The 15,855-nt window shown below is 42.5% G+C and overlaps 1 pseudogene; it reads right to left on the reverse strand.

Moving 5' to 3' along the window:
* Positions 1–11,503: 11,503 nt before the first annotated feature.
* LOC103192907 lies at positions 11,504–12,233 on the reverse strand (annotated as a pseudogene).
* Between the last annotated feature and the right edge of the window lie 3,622 nt (positions 12,234–15,855).

Raw genomic sequence — 15,855 nt, forward strand, 5'->3', positions numbered from 1 at the left:
TCAAGTTCTGTGGACACATCTGGCTTCAAAGGTGGTTGAGAAAAAGTGTCCAGCAACTGGCTATGTGCCCTCTGTGCTAGGGGAAAAAAGAGCCCAGATTAAAAAATATTCCATAGATACCATTTTATTAGGTCTTAAACAGGACAAGACATAAACAAAGACAGAGACGTTCATCTGGATGAGGGAAACCATCAGCAGATATCCATTACAGAAGCCAATGGAATCTGCAGAATCACAGTCATGGTTCTCATATGTGATAGAGGACAAAGGAAATCACCACAAGGTTATGATCAGTGCTGGGTCAATTCACTGTCACAGGTGGGACTGTAGAAGTGGGGAAAGGACCATGATTGGGATATGTACATAATTGCAGGTTAAAAAAGTTTACAGTATTGGCTCTGGGATTTTGATTACCTGGCTACATGATGGTCAGGGTATGACTCATGATCATGCCACTGAGTCATAGCCACTACGTGGTTCCAACTTTTAACTGATATCATATAGTATGGATGTGATGGGTAAGTTCCTTAGCCCTTTGTGTAAGCATCTTTCTGCATAATCTACTTTCAACTGCATTTTTTCTGAGGGCAAATTGCCTTTCCCTGGGCTTGCCCCAGACTTGTGTAAAGCATAGCTACATTGCTGGTTCTGTGATCAGCAAACATATAAAGATCCTAAATGGCGTCTGAATTTATGTCAAGACTCAAAATGGAGTTAGGGCTCTTGCTGTAGACTGCAACCTTCCATGAACCAAGCATTTTAGAATTTAAACTGCAATGCCCTTAACACTCAGGTTTTAGGAAAACCTTCTATTATCAAAAGGCAGATGGGGAAAATGGATGTTGGGAGCAATTAGCAGTCTCTGCCACAAGGGAAAAATCATATTGGCTTCAGACTTGATCTGCAGTAGAAGAAAGACTTGAAAACACCAAGAAATGTCTATAGAGTTCTGAGGGAAGTATAGTGCTACTGAAGTCTTTTATACTCAATTAAATTACTGTGAAATTATAAAGCAGGTAGATATTCTAATACATATAGGAACTCAGGAATAAGCACCCATAGCCTTTTTTGGGAAAACTTGATTATGAAAAAGAGGTTAATCAAAAAACACAATTATGAAGACATGATTAAAGGTCATTTAGTGAGTCCTTAATCCATTCAAAGAGTCCCTGGGTGGTGTAAAGTGTTAACTCACTCGGCTGCCAGCTGAGAGTTTGCAGGTTCCAGTCCACCCAGTGGCACCTTGGAAGAGACGACCTTGTGATCAACTTCCAAAATATCAGCCATTGAAAACCTATGGAGCACAGTTCTGTTCTGACACATAGGAGGTCACCATGAGTCAGAATAGACTCCATGGCAATTCGTTTAATCCATTGAAATGGAGAAGCAAAGCTAAGCCAGGGTGGACAGTAGACATGCAACAAAGTGAAAATAATGCAGTGGAAATGGAGAGGTTGGAGAAGTCAGAAGACATGTCAGTCCTAACTTTCCCTCTTTCATACTCTACCCAAATATGCTGTTGAAATGATGGCTCCAAGCTTTCAATTAATTTTTCCCTCTTAAACTTGGAGGTATTTTAAGGAATAATAATCTGTTTTGTTATATAGACTTTTATTAGAAGTTCATCTTGTCCTTTAGTTCTCGTTTCTTTGAAATTAAAATTAAATAAAACTTTTTTAAAAAAGTAACTATCTTATAAAGTAATTTCCATCTATCTTCTTTCATGCAATCCTTCCTTTCATCCTCCACACTTCCACCCATACATAAATATAAAGACATGCAAGAACTGATATTAATCTTTTTTTTTCTTGGATGGAGGGATCTTGGGTGATTTTCAGCCCATAATGTAATTTAAGTATTATTTGATATTTTAAAGAATGAGATCATCTGATTTGATTAAAAACACTAAAGTTTTCTAAAACCAAATCAAAAATGAAACTCACTGCTGTTGAGTTGCATCCGACTCGTGGCGACCCCTCCTTGGTTTTTGAGGCAGTATCACTTCGGAAGTAGATTGCCCAACCTTCCTTCTGAGGAGTGGCTGGCAGGTTTGAACCCTGAGCCTTCTGGTTAGCAGTCAAGTGCCTTAGGCACTATGTTACCAGAGCTCCCAGGCATAGAATGGGCAAAAGAGCACTCCAGGTAGAGGGGGATGCCTGAGCAGAAGGGGGTGATGGGGTGGTGATTTGTCTTCTAGTCAATTCTCATTCATAGCAATCTCACCTATTACACAGTAGAACTGCCCCATAGGGTTTCCTAGGCTGTAATCTTTATGGGAACAGATCTCCAGGTTTTTTCTTCCTCGGAACACCTGATGAATTCCAGTGGCCCACCATTCAATTAGCAGCAGAGTGCTTAACCATGGTGCCACCAGCACTCCTTTGAGCAAAAGTATAGGGGAATAAAAGTACCTCCGTATGGTATGTCTGGGTAATTGTGAGTAATTTTGTGGTTGGAGAGCAAAGGATGAATAAAAGAATGTTGTTTGTTGTTGTTGTTATGTGCTGTCGAGTCTGACCCAACTCATAGCGATTCCTCCTTGGGTTTCCGAGGCAGTATCACTATGGAAGTAGATTGCCCAACCTTCCTTCAGAGGAGTGGCTGGTGGGTTTGAACTGCCAGCCTTCTCGTTAGCAGTCAAGTGCCTTAGACACTAGTGCTACCAGAGCTCCTGAATAAAAGAATAGCTATTATTTATTAAGTGCCCACAATGTACCAGATACTTCACACAGATTATCTCTAGTCTGCCCAGCCACCCTATAAATTTTTGTTGTTATGTGCCTTCAAGTTGGACCCCACTCATAGCGACTCGTCCTTGGGTTTCCAAGACAGTATCACTATGGAAGTAGATTGCCCAACCTTCCTTTCGAGGAGTGGCTGGTGGGCTTGAACTGCCAGCATTCTGGTTAGCAGTCAAGTGCCTTAGGCACTACACTACCAGAGCTCCTAACCACCCTATAAAGTAGCTATAATTATCCCTGTTGTGCCAATGAGGAAACCAGAGTTAGAAGAGGTAGGTTGTCTGCCCTATAATTTCACACAACAATGAAACTGAGTAGAACCCCTGACCTGCCTGCAGTTCAGAGACCTTGGTTTTTTGAGCTCTGTGTGGTTTTCACAGAAGACCTGAATTAGCAACCTTTGTGAAACAACCAGAAACCAAACTCATTGCATTGCATCAGTTCTGACTCATACTGACTCTGTAGGACAGAGTAGAACTACCCCATGGGGTTTCCAAGGCTGTAATCTTCATGGAAGCAAAGTTATCACGTCTTTCTCCCATGGAGTGACTGATGAGTTTGAAGCTCTGACCTTTCGGTTCACAGCCAAGTACTTTAACCACTGCATACTAGGGCTCCTTTGTGAAACAAAGTGAAAGTGAAAATAAAAACACTTATTAAATTGTGGTTTAGAACTTCTTAGCCATAGCCGAACACCTTGAGGAAATGAGTCACTGGGCTTGGGGACTTGTGGTCACAGTCTGAGAGGACATCTAGGTCAACTGGTATAACAGTCTAAAGACAATATTCTATACCCTACTCTGGTGAGCAGTGACTGGGGTCTTAAAAGCTTGTGAGTGAGCATTAATCTATGGGTGGATAGATGGATGGACAGGCTGAACAATCAGGTAAATCTAGGCAGGGGGGAGTGTACTAATGACCAAATACAGGGTTAGCAGACAATGTTTCTGCACATGTATTTGTATGTGCTATAAGAATGTCTGGGTGTATAGTAGAGCTGACAAGGGGCAAGTTTGTGGTGGCTTCTTGGCCACAGCCAGCTGCCTAGAGAGAGTGAATAGTTGGTCCCATGGGCTCAGGGCCATGGTTGTAGGGGGCATCAAGCTCAATTGGCATAACACTACACAAGAACATTGTTCTACATCCTACTTTGGTGAGTAGCACCTGGGTTCTTAACAGCTTGCAAGCAACCATCTAGATACAATGATGGGTCTCTCCTCATCCAGAGCAAAGAAGAACAAAGAAAGCGAAGATACATGGAAACAATTAGTCCAAAGGACTGGTAGACCATGCGATCCTCTGCCTATATGACCGTGATGGTGCTTGGCTACCACTGTCAATCACTCAGAAATGGATCAGTGCAGGAGATCCTGGATGGAGTGGGAGAACAATGTGGAACAAAATTCAAATTCATAAAAAAAAAAGACCAGGTTTGGTGGTCTGAGAGAGCCTGATGAGACCCCTGAGACTATGGCCCCTAGCTACCCTTCAGGTCTGGAATTGAACTCACTCCTGTGGCTTCCAGCCAAACAGAAGACAGGCATATGGGGTGAACATTTACATCAGGTAGATACACTCCTTGGAGCAATCAGTCCTGGGAGAACAGAAGAGCAGTCTTTACACAGGGAGACAGCTGGAGGGGGGTAATGCATGGGAGGGAAAGATACAGGGAAGAGGTAACTACAGGGAAGAAGTGAGAAGAGAGCTGTTACATACATTGCGGGGAATTGTAGTCCATGTCATTAGAAAACGTGTACGAACTGCTGTATGGAAAATAAATTTACTCTGTAAACTTTTGCCCAAGTCTGACACACACACACACACACACACACACACCCCAAGGGAAAAAATCTTGTGAACAGCCATCTAAAATGCAACTATTGGTCTCTCCTTGTCCAGAGCAAGCAAGAGTGAGAAAAATCAAAGACTCAAGGAAACAATTAGTCCAAAGGATTAATGGACCATGTGAACCATAATTTCTACTACCCTGAGGCCAGAAGAATTAGATGGTGCCTGGCTACCACTACCATTCTGATCAGGGTCACAATAGAAGATCCTGGACAGAGGGGGAGAAAAAAAAGTATAACAAAATTCAAAATCATAAAAATGACCAGACTTATTGGTCTAGTAGAGACTGTGGAACCCCTGAGACTGTGGCCCTTACATATCCTTCAAGCCTGGAACTGAACCCACTCCCAGGGATCAACTTTCAGCCAAACATTAGACAGACCTCTAAAGTGAATAATAACACCAGGGATGAATGTACTCCTCAGTACAATCAACTGTATGAAACCAAAAGAGCAGCATTTTCCTGAAAAGAAATCTCAGGAGGTAGGAAGGAGCAGGAAAGAAGGATGAAGGGAAATGGAGAACCCAAGGAGGAAGTGGAAAGAGTGCTGTTATATTGACAATCAATGTCATAAAAAAAAAATGTGAATACATTGTGGAATGGAAAAGTAATTTGCTGTGTAAACTTTCACCCAAACTATAAGTTAAAAAAAAATAAAAGTGCTTCCCACTCTACCCTTCAGCAGCTGTGTGGTACCAGGCTGTTAATCATAACCCTCATTTTCTCATCCGTAAAATCAAAACCAAACCAAGCCCACGGGCATGGAGTGATTCCGACTCATATTCCTCCATAGGACAGAGTAGAACTGTCCCATAGGGTTTGAAGGCTGTGAATCTTTATGGAAGCAAACCGCCACATCATTCTCCTGAGGAGTGGCTGGTGAGTTCAAAACCACCAAACTTTTGATTAGTAGGTGAGCACTTTAACTACTGTATCACCAGGGCTCCTTCATCCATAAAAGGTACTAATAACTGTGCCACTGCCTACCCCCGGTTTAGATGTTCAAATCAGATAATAGATGTGAAAATGATCTGGAAGTATAAAAGAGCCACACAGGAGGCTTTGTTATTGCTGACATACCCCTTGCCCTTCTGAGATTTCATAGACATCTGGTAAAGCACCCACAGGTGTATGCAAAAACTCCCACAGTTGCAAGCATAGTCCCTGCAGTTGAAACAGACAACTTGGTCAATACACCAGAAGGTGAGCTTTCCCTGACTCAGATAATCTGCTGGGGGCTGCAGTGGATGGGAGCAGAGAAGGAAGGAGGCAGTGGTCTAGCTCTACCTGGATGAGAGGATGCACCTGTCTGCCTTTCTGATGGCTGAGGAATGTCTGGGCCAAAGAGTTGAGTCAGGATGGACGGCAACAGCTAGATGAGTTATACAAGGGCCAGGGAGGGTGCTTCAGACATCTTGGGCTGCAGAAAGGAATGTCTGAGCTGCCAGGACAGCATGCCCCTGCCACATCTTGTAGAAGCTGGTGGTCTGGAAAAGTGACAGGAAAGATGAGGCTGTCAGGGGACTCTGGCAGCAGTCTTTATTCCTAGGAGTACCGATGAGGACAAGGCAGGGCCCTGGTCTCAGAGAAATTGGGCTTCTGACAAAACATCAGGGTGGGCTTGCAGCCAGAGCTTAGCACTGAGCTAGCATGGCCTGAGACATGTTACACTTGTTCCAGAAAGGGTCAGGATTACTTCAGGGTCTGGGATGGAGTTGGGAATTCAAAAGCACTATTGTGTGTGTGTGTAGGTGTGGTGGTTACAGAGACCCAAGCAGCTCCTTGCTGCTGAAGATGGTGTCTGTCATTCCTTTCCTTAAGACACTGGTCTCTGCTATACCAAGACAGCTTTCAGCTCAGCCCCAGCTCCAGCCAGCCTCAGCTCACAGGAGCACTCTCATATTCACAGCACACAAAGGAAGGAGACCTTTTATTTTTTATTTTTATTGTGATTTGGGTGAAGATTTACAGAGCAAATTCACTTTCCATAGAGCAGTTCACATACACTTCGTCTCATGACATTGACCACAATTTACCACAATGCAACAACTTCCCTCCCACTTCCTCCTGATAGTTATCTCTTCCCTGTGTCCATCCCTGAAGGGGACCTTTTGTCTTTTGCACTGAACTTGTTCTGTTATATGAAGTTAGCTATGTTACACCTAGACCTCATGCTCAGCAGGGACCATAATGGGGTCCTTTCCACAGCCGCAGCCCCAGTACAGTGCCCAGCCCTTACCATGCTCTTGGTAGATGCATTCAGCCACCAGTGAACATAAGCAGGTGGTCACTAGGTGCAGTCAAGGTAGGAGAGCAGATAGTGGTTGCTGCAGGAGCCCCTGGTGGGGAACACCTCAGGGCTCTGGTGGACCCCCCAGCTCTGGATAGTCTTTTCCACCTGCCAATCCCAGCCTTGGGAGTGAGAGCAAAGCAAGCGTGATGAAAGCAGGATTATTCTCTGGGCTGGTCTGTGGATCTGAGTCATGAGTGAGGAGTCAGATTTGGAAACTTGTTCTTTTTCCTATCCTGCTGGATAGGATAGGTCATAAGAGTTTGTCCCAGATGAGAAAGGGAGGAAGGCATGGGGAGCTTTGACAAAAGCAGGTAGGCTGAGTCATCATTTATCTCTGAGCTGATGCAAGGATTGCCTTTGTCAATTGTACTTGGCTGGGAGGATGCTGGCCCAGGGCCTGAGCTGGGGGTGGTTAATGACAGTACTAGGAATAAATCCTCAAAAATGCCTCCTGCCAGAGGCCTCTTGGCAATTCCTTCTCTGTTCTACACAATGAACATCTTATTCTAGGCTATAAATTTTGAGGAGGGGAAAGAGAAGGTAGGGAGCAGATGGACCAAAGGTGGCTTCCAGGCAAATGCTTTTGCACTTGAAGAGTCCTGCCCTTGTCTCCAGTCCAGGTGCATCACAGAGTGGGAGGGTTGGGAGCCACTCATGCCTTCCCCATAATCACCTTCTTAAGAAAACCCTTATTGTATAGAAAAGGTCACATGTTTGCAACCAGACAGACATAGGTTTGACATTTCAGCTGTGTGAACTTGGGAACTTTAACTTCAATTTCCTCATCTGTAGTCTGTAATAATAACCTCCAAACCAAAAAACCAAACTCACTGCCATTGAGTTGGATCTGACTTATAGCACCCCCTCCTTGGGTTTCTGAGGCGATATCATTGGGCAAGTAGATTGCCCAACCTCACTTATTGACTACCTAGTTATCCAACATTTCGCATTTACAACAGTAATAAAAAATCTCCTACCCTACTATTTTGCACATTAATGACATACATCAGGCAGTAACAAATGCTGAGGTGTGAGGTAAGTGTAATGCTGCCTGTGATAGTTAAAGTTATGTGTCAACTTGGCTGGGCCATGATTCTCAGTGGTTTGGCAGTTATGTAATGATGTAATTTGGCAGTTATGTAATGATGTAGTCATCCTCCATTTTGTAATCTGATATGGTCTTCCTCCATTTTTGCTTAACACTGATTTTCACATAATACCTGGTCTTTGAAACCTAACCATGTTGATAAATGAGGAGTGGATGTAATTCCTTCTTCATAGCATCAGTGTGAGCTATATAGCCCTTAACCTAGTGCGAGGCACATGCTTGGTGATTGATGAGTGGTTGCTATTTTGAATATCTTTAGGTGGGGCAAGCAATGAATATGCTTGGTTACTAACTGAAAGGTGGGAGGTTGGAGTCCACCCAGAGCATCTCGGAAGAAAGGACTGGCAACCCACACCTGAAAAACCAATCACAGAAAACCCTATGAAGCATAATACAACTCAAACACATAGGGTTGCCATGAATTGGAATCAACTTGACAACTGGTTCACTGGTCTTATTTTGAATATTACAGTATTTATTATTGGTCACTTAATGGGCCAGACACTCTGCTAGGCACCGTAGATATACAATAAATACTATACAGCCTCTCCCTGGACATGATCTCTGTCTAAGGGGAGAGGCAGGCATGTATGACCAGAACACAAATGAACAGGAGTTGGTACAAGCTGCTGAGGGCACAAAGGGGCAGAATGAGATCCAGTGTGACTGCAGAGCAGAACTGGAGAAGAACAAATGAGAGACCCCAGCAGGGCTCTGAAGGGTAAAGAGTTTGCCAGGTAGTAGTAGTGAGAGAAGAACACCAGGATTGGACAGAAGAAGGGATATGATATAACTGGGATTTAACACAAGATCCAGACATAAGGGAGCGCAGTTGGTGACTGATGCTCCTTCAGCACATGATCCTATAGCGCTTCCAACCTCCACTCGCATTCAGTCCCACTCATTTTGGGTCAGGATGGAGTCTGCAGTGTTTTTCCAGATGGTGAGAAGAACATGGGCAGAAATCAGGTTGGGGAGATGTTGGGGTGGTATTTTGGAAGTCTCTCTGTGAGTATCTAGGCCCTAGGCTCAGGGCTAGGATCAAGGGTGATCCTATGCAGAGAGAGAAGAACAGATTACCTGACAGGAATTGCGAATGTGAAGCCTACTAAAATGCAGGCTGCAGGTGGAACGGACTTGGGGGAAGGGGGATTCACAAAACTTTGGTATGAACTATCATCATCAAATTGGAACACTGTGGGTGAGGGTGGGAGAGGTGACCTTGAGACTTCTGCAATTTTTGGGAAGTCCAGTGACCCCATGTGCAGTGCCCAGTGCCTCATAAAAAGAACCAGAGGAGACCTCCTTGATATTCAAATACATATATTTGTGGTTTTTATTATTTAAAAATGACCTCAAAACCTCACAATATACTGTATTTTTGCAAATAGTGTGCACATGTACATAATGTGCAACATGTATAACTAGTGGAAATGACCAAATCATGTTAAAAGGTTCTGCCATAACACACCTATGCATATTCTGCACATGTCTCATGACATTTCCACAGATGAATTTTAGCCTCATTCATCCTTAGTCAGCAGTCCAAAAATGTTACTTCTGATCATATTTGTATAATTAAGGTATAAGCCATAGTCAAAAAGTCATGGATTGAGTTTGGTAGTACCCCAGTAATTGGAAAATAAACAGTTGAAACTATGTATGTTTCTATTAATTTAAGTTGATAATTATACCCATGTCAATTTTGAGTCATTTGTTGGAAACTTGAATCTGCTGAAGCCAGGCCATAAATCACATGCTATCAATTGGAAGCATAAACAAAGCAAAGTCTTCACTGGCATAAGCGGCATCAAGAAGCTATCACTAGGAATCTTGATTCAATCAGCATAGCCATAATTACAATTAACACAGTTGTCTTCTGACACTGGCTTTTAACTGGAAGAGTCAACAGAACAAAGCTGATAGAAGATAGCTCTTGGCTCAACAGTTGAATGGGAAGATCTTATTAGATCATCTTCAGTGAAACTGTTAAGCTGTATTAGGCCTGCATATTTCATAGTCTAATTATGTCTTATTAGCACCAATGACTTTGATCAATGATCATGTGTCACCTTAATCATATGCTTTTTTTTTCATGTAGAAAACCTAGATTTATTTGTTAATCTATTACACAGAGAAAACAATTCTCATCTGAAGTACATTGAGAATTTCATCCCTGTTTCACTTGTTCTATGACAGAAACTGACCTAAGAGGTTGGAGATTGATGGGTATAACAAAATAGTGGAATTTTACAGGCTAAAGTAAACATGGTCAAAGGAGTAAAACTAGTCAGAAGCTGCTAAAGGGCCAGGGAGGCCCCATGTTCTGACCTCCTCTAATCCCACAAGAGGAAGACAGAATCAACATTGGTAGCCCAAGGCCTATCCCTATGAAGCCAGACATGCCACCTCCCTCCAGCCCTTTCATCAACCCTGACACCAACTGTTCCTCCTGCAGCACCCAGCACCTCTCTGCTGGGTTTGATGATTCACTGCAGTGGTCACAGAGAACTCACAGATTGTGGGGTTTATTGGGGAAGCACGAGGCTACAATTCAAGTTCAGGAACAACGTTCAGTCTCTTGCAGCCTGCCATTTCTCAGCCAACAGTCTCTCTCCCAGCAGTATGTGTCTCTCGGTGTCTTTCTCTCAGCAATGTGTGTCTCTTTCTCAGCAGCACATGTCTCTTGGTGTCTCTTTCTCAGTAGCGTGTGTCTTTCAGGAGTGCATTTCTCTCAGCCGCATCTTTCTCAGCCAGCTCTTCTGCCTCTAAAAGGGCTCCTTTTTGAACCTGGCAGAGTGGCCAAACTAACCGATCCCAACATCAGAATTCTATACACCTGAGAGAGAGCGAACGTCCCAGAAGATTACTTGGTGCTACACGCAACAGAAATAACCCAGGTGGATAACTTTAACAATCAGGAGCTACTCAGTTGTTCATGGCAAATTCCACCATGGAGTTTACAAAGACTTATGGCTAGAAAAGCCATACCAGGTAACTTAGTATACCGCAGAAGCCCACTTGTGTTGGTGGTACATGTGGTAGGGCTATTTCTGAAGAGATGACTTAGAGATGCCTGAAAAAATTAATCTGAGCTCAAAATTAGTAAAAGATGCCCCTGTGAAAATGAGATAGATCTCTGTCTCTCTTTTCCCACTCAATAACTTCCACCTCCAAGCTCCTGTGCATTTTTACCATGTAGGCCTGCTAGCTTACAGAAGGTGCATATAGTGAAGGTAGAAATTACAGGCCTACTCAGAGAGTACCTGCACACAGAAAGTTTTGGGGCCAATAATAAACTACAAATATTCTCTCAGTTAATTCACCTTTGTTAGTAAAGGTCACAAGTTTCTTCTGCTGGTGACAACTTGCTGTCACAGTATAGTCTGTCCCAAGAAAGAACTGGTTCAGGTGAGTTTTAGAGAAGGAAAGATTTTCAACAACCCCTACTCCACTGTATAAGAGGCACCAAGTTCTCTCCTATAATAATGGGTAGAATCTTAAGATCATTTTCAGTGGTCAACATCTGCATCTTCAAATTGCCCAGCAACTGTTGGTGTAGTATCTACCTGCATCCCATCTTCTTACCCATCCTTATCTCTTACTGAGTCTTCTGTCTGGACCACAGCCATGTTATACTGGCTGCTCACAGAGTGAGAAAGCATTCCTTCTAATCTCTCCAATGTGGCTTGGCCTTCTGCTGTTAAATGGGATAATCCTTCTTTGTAGGTATAAAATGTAAGGATGTCTCCCTGCCCTTGTGCATGTGCTTCCACATCATACTCCTCTCCATCATAATCATCTGAATCTTCATCTCAGGATCTAGATGCAAAGCCTGGCATTCACACATTGCAGAGAGCATTGCTTCCAATGCTGATTTATCACTAGGCACAAATCTAAATTCAGCAATAGGTTCAACATCGTAGTCACTATCCTCCTCTTCTTCATCAGTAATGGATTCCTTTAATTCTTCTCCAAATTTGGCATTCACCATAACACATAAATGTTCTTGTAGATAAGCATTTAGGTCTCTGGACACAGCATGTAAACTAATGGTGGGGTATTCCAGTGAGAATCCTAATCCAGAGCCATCCAACCAAGACAGTGGCTCTCAGCGATGTAAAGGATGCCAGTGCCAAGACCCCTCCCATCCAAAACAGCCTCAGTATCTGGCTGCTGCTGCTGGAGTCTCTCAGCTGGGCTGAGTGGTGGAAAACTTTTGAGGAAGCTCATTGCACCAGGAAGGATCAACATACCCACCACAACAGAGCTGAGGTAATGGCAAAACCAATCATATGTTTTTGAGGATAGCAAAAGATCCTGGCTCCTTGTACACCTTACATTTGAATTTTGTGATCTTTTTACTAGAACCAGCCAGGGTTCCAAGGGTCAGATGATTAGCATTATCTGATTGGAGATTAGAAAAAGCACTGGTGCCTGAATTCCACTCAACACTAATTAAAGTTTCTGTGAGGTAGACACGGGCATCAGTATTATTGTTATTTTTTAAATGCTCCTCAGTTGATTGTAATGGGCAGCCATGGTAGAGAGCCACTGCTGTTCTGTCTAATCAAAGTGTCTGTTTCATACCTTGTTCTCTCTCTTCAAAACTCTAATGCTTCCTCCACATCCTTACTCTCAGTTGATAACTTTGTTTCCCATTTATCTGAGAAAATAATGGCAATCAGAAGAGAATTTTCACATTGTTCCACTAGCAAATCTGTGCCCTTATGTTCTACCATCTGCCTCCTGTTACTATGAATGATGGATTTTTTTCTGCTCCTATTTAAGACCAACCACTCTACTCATGTACTACATCCCAATCCTTTACTTAAGGACATTACTCCAGCTATTCTTCCTTCTCTTACCAGCATCATCAATGTTTCTCTCTCTACTGGATCATTCCCATCTAGCTGATATTTCTTCTACATAAAAGTACAAATGGGCACATGACCAACTTCTCCTGACCTCATTTCTCTGCTCCTTGAAAGAGTTGTCCATGCTTCCTCCCTGCAATTCTTCTCCCATTCTCATTTAAAACCAGTCAAATCAGTCTTTTGCCCATTTCTCCATCAAAATTATACTTAACAAGTCCACCAATGACTTTCAAGTGGCCAAAGCCAATAGTCAAGTCCTAGTCCTCTTCTTAATTTATCAGCAGCATCTGATATGATCTGATTCTATCCCCCTTGAAAAAGTTGGCTTCTGAAATATCACTCTCTTTGTTTCTCCTCCTTCCTGAATAGCCTCTCTTCCTCAGTCTCTTTTGTTAGTTCATCTTGATTTGTTCATTAAAAAAAAAAAATTGTTTATTTTGTTGTTGTTGAATATACACAACAAAACATACACCAATTCAACAGTTTCTATATGTACAATTTAATGACAGTGATTACATTCTTTGAGTTGTGCATTCTCAACTTTTTCTGAGTTGTTCCTCCTCCATTAACATAAACTCATTGCCCCTTAAGTTTCCTATCCAATCTTTTGAGTTGCTATTGTCATTTTGATCCCATGTAGATACATCTTAGCACTTTTGTGACCCATGGGACATATAGTGCCCACCTATATGTTCCACTTCTGGAGTTTAATGGGAAGCTCTTATCCCACTTTTAGTGCATGCTGCCATCCAGTGGTGGTCTGTATAACTGTGAATCTGAAGAAACAGGTCTCATCCTACCAACTCCAGCATCAGTGACCCTTGGGGATATATGTATCCCCCTAACTATATAAAATCCATATTTCCTCAAACAAATTTTTTCTAATTTCATTAAAAATGCCTTCCATTATTGGTTATCAGGGAGAGGAGGGAAGGGGAAGGAACATTGCAAAAAACAAAAAACAGAAAAACAAAACCTTCCATTACTGAAAACACATGGTTTTAACAAAAAAAATCAAAGCAGAGAATAATTTGGTCTTGAAAAAGGTTAAAAGAGCATCATACTTGTGATTTGGTCACTTTTAAGTACCCTTGGGATCAGCCCTTGGCTTTGCCTCTTCTTTTTGCCTCTTCTACACACTCCCTGATGATTTCATATCATCTATATACTGACAGGGAGCTCTGATGGTGTAGTGCCTATGGCATTTGACTGCTAACCAGAAGGCTGGTGGTTCAAATCCACTAGTCCCTGTTTGGAAGGAAGGTTGGGCTATCTACTTGCATAGTGATACCACATTAGAAACCCAAGGAAAGGTCACTATGAGTTGGATCTGACTTGAAAGCAGTGAGTTTTTTTTTTTTTTTTTTAATATACTGACAACTGCTTGTTCATCTCCTCATTCCAGACCTCTTCCCTGAATTTCAGACTCATGTATTCAATCAATTACTTAATGAGTTTCCTTGGATGTCAATTGTTGTTGTTATGGTCGTTGAGTCGGCCCCGACTCATAGTGACCCCTCCTTGGGTTTCCAAGGCAGTATCACTACAGAAGTAGATTGCCCCATCTTCCTTCCAAGGAGTGGCTGGTGGATTTGAACCGCCAGGGTTCTGGTTAACATCAAGTGCCTTTAGGCACTATGCTACCAGAGCTCCTATGTTGTTGTTGTTGTTTTGTGCCGTCGAGTCGGCCCCGACTCATAGAGACCCCTCCTTGGGTTTCCGAGGCAGTATCCCTACGGAAGTAGGATTGCCCAACCTTCCTTCCGAGAGAGCTCCTATAGATACTTTAAATATGATGAGTTCAAACTAAGCTGCTGCTCTTTCTCTCTACAACAGCCACTCCTGTTTCAATAAACGACAACTTCATCTTTCCAGTTGCTAGGGCTTAGAATATAGTCATTTTTGACTCTTCTTTTCCATGCTGCCTCTAATCTGCCAGCAAACTATGTCAACTCATTTACAAAATAAATCAAGAAACTGATTACTTCTCCTTTCTAAAAGCCTCATAGTAGAGGATGCTATGATCCATTGACCTCTGGGTTATGGGCCTACCTTGATTCCATTTTACCACTTTGCTTGTAGCTCCATCTCACTTGATCCACCAAATTCACCTCGGTCTAAGACAGATCTAGCTCTATTTCTAATTATTGCAATAGTTTTATAACTGGACCTCCTGTTTATACTCTCAGGCACAAAATAGCAACTAGAGTGAACATTTTAAAAGATGTTGTATCATGTAATTTTTCTGCTCAAAAGGCTAATCCTTAGGAATAACTATAGTTCTTAGAAGGGCCTAGAAGACTGCAGATCTGGCCTTCAACTCCTCTCAGATTTCATCTCCTACTCTTTCCCATCTCTTCATTAGGCTTCACCTCACTGACTTCCTTGTTTTTCCTCAAACACAAAGCACATTTTTGCCTCAGAGCCTTTGCATTTGCTGTTCCCTCCACTTGGAGCATCCTTTCTTCGTATATTTCCATTATTTGGTCTTTCAGGTTTCTAGTTGAATGTCACCTGATTAGAGAGGCCATTTTGATCACATATATAAAAATAATCTTGTGCCTGCCTCCTCCCCTCATGCTGCCTGGCTCTTTCTTTCCACTCTCTCCTGCTTTGTTGTTCTTCCATAGAATAGATGACCATCTGACTTATTTATTTTTCTGTATCTTTCTCACTAAGAAGTTAGATCCATGAGGTCAGGAGCTCCATGTCTTTAGTACACAACCATTTCCCTAGAACCCAGATCAATGCCTCAGAAAAAATAGACACAATACATACTTAGTGACTGACTTTAACTAAATCCTCACAATAACACTTAATAAACTAGTTGGAATCATCTACTTTTTTGTTGATGAGGAAACTGAAGGTCAGAGAGGTTAAATAACTTTTTAAATAACAGCTTGCTAGCATAGAACTGGTAGCATAGTGGCTCAGGCACTTGACTGCTAACCAGAAGGCTGGCGGTTCAAACCCACCAGCCACTCCTC

The sequence above is a fragment of the Orycteropus afer genome, unplaced genomic scaffold (assembly GCF_000298275.1).
Source record: "Orycteropus afer afer isolate SDZICR_OR568_19922 unplaced genomic scaffold, OryAfe1.0 scaffold00032, whole genome shotgun sequence".
Lineage (NCBI taxonomy): Eukaryota > Metazoa > Chordata > Mammalia > Tubulidentata > Orycteropodidae > Orycteropus > Orycteropus afer.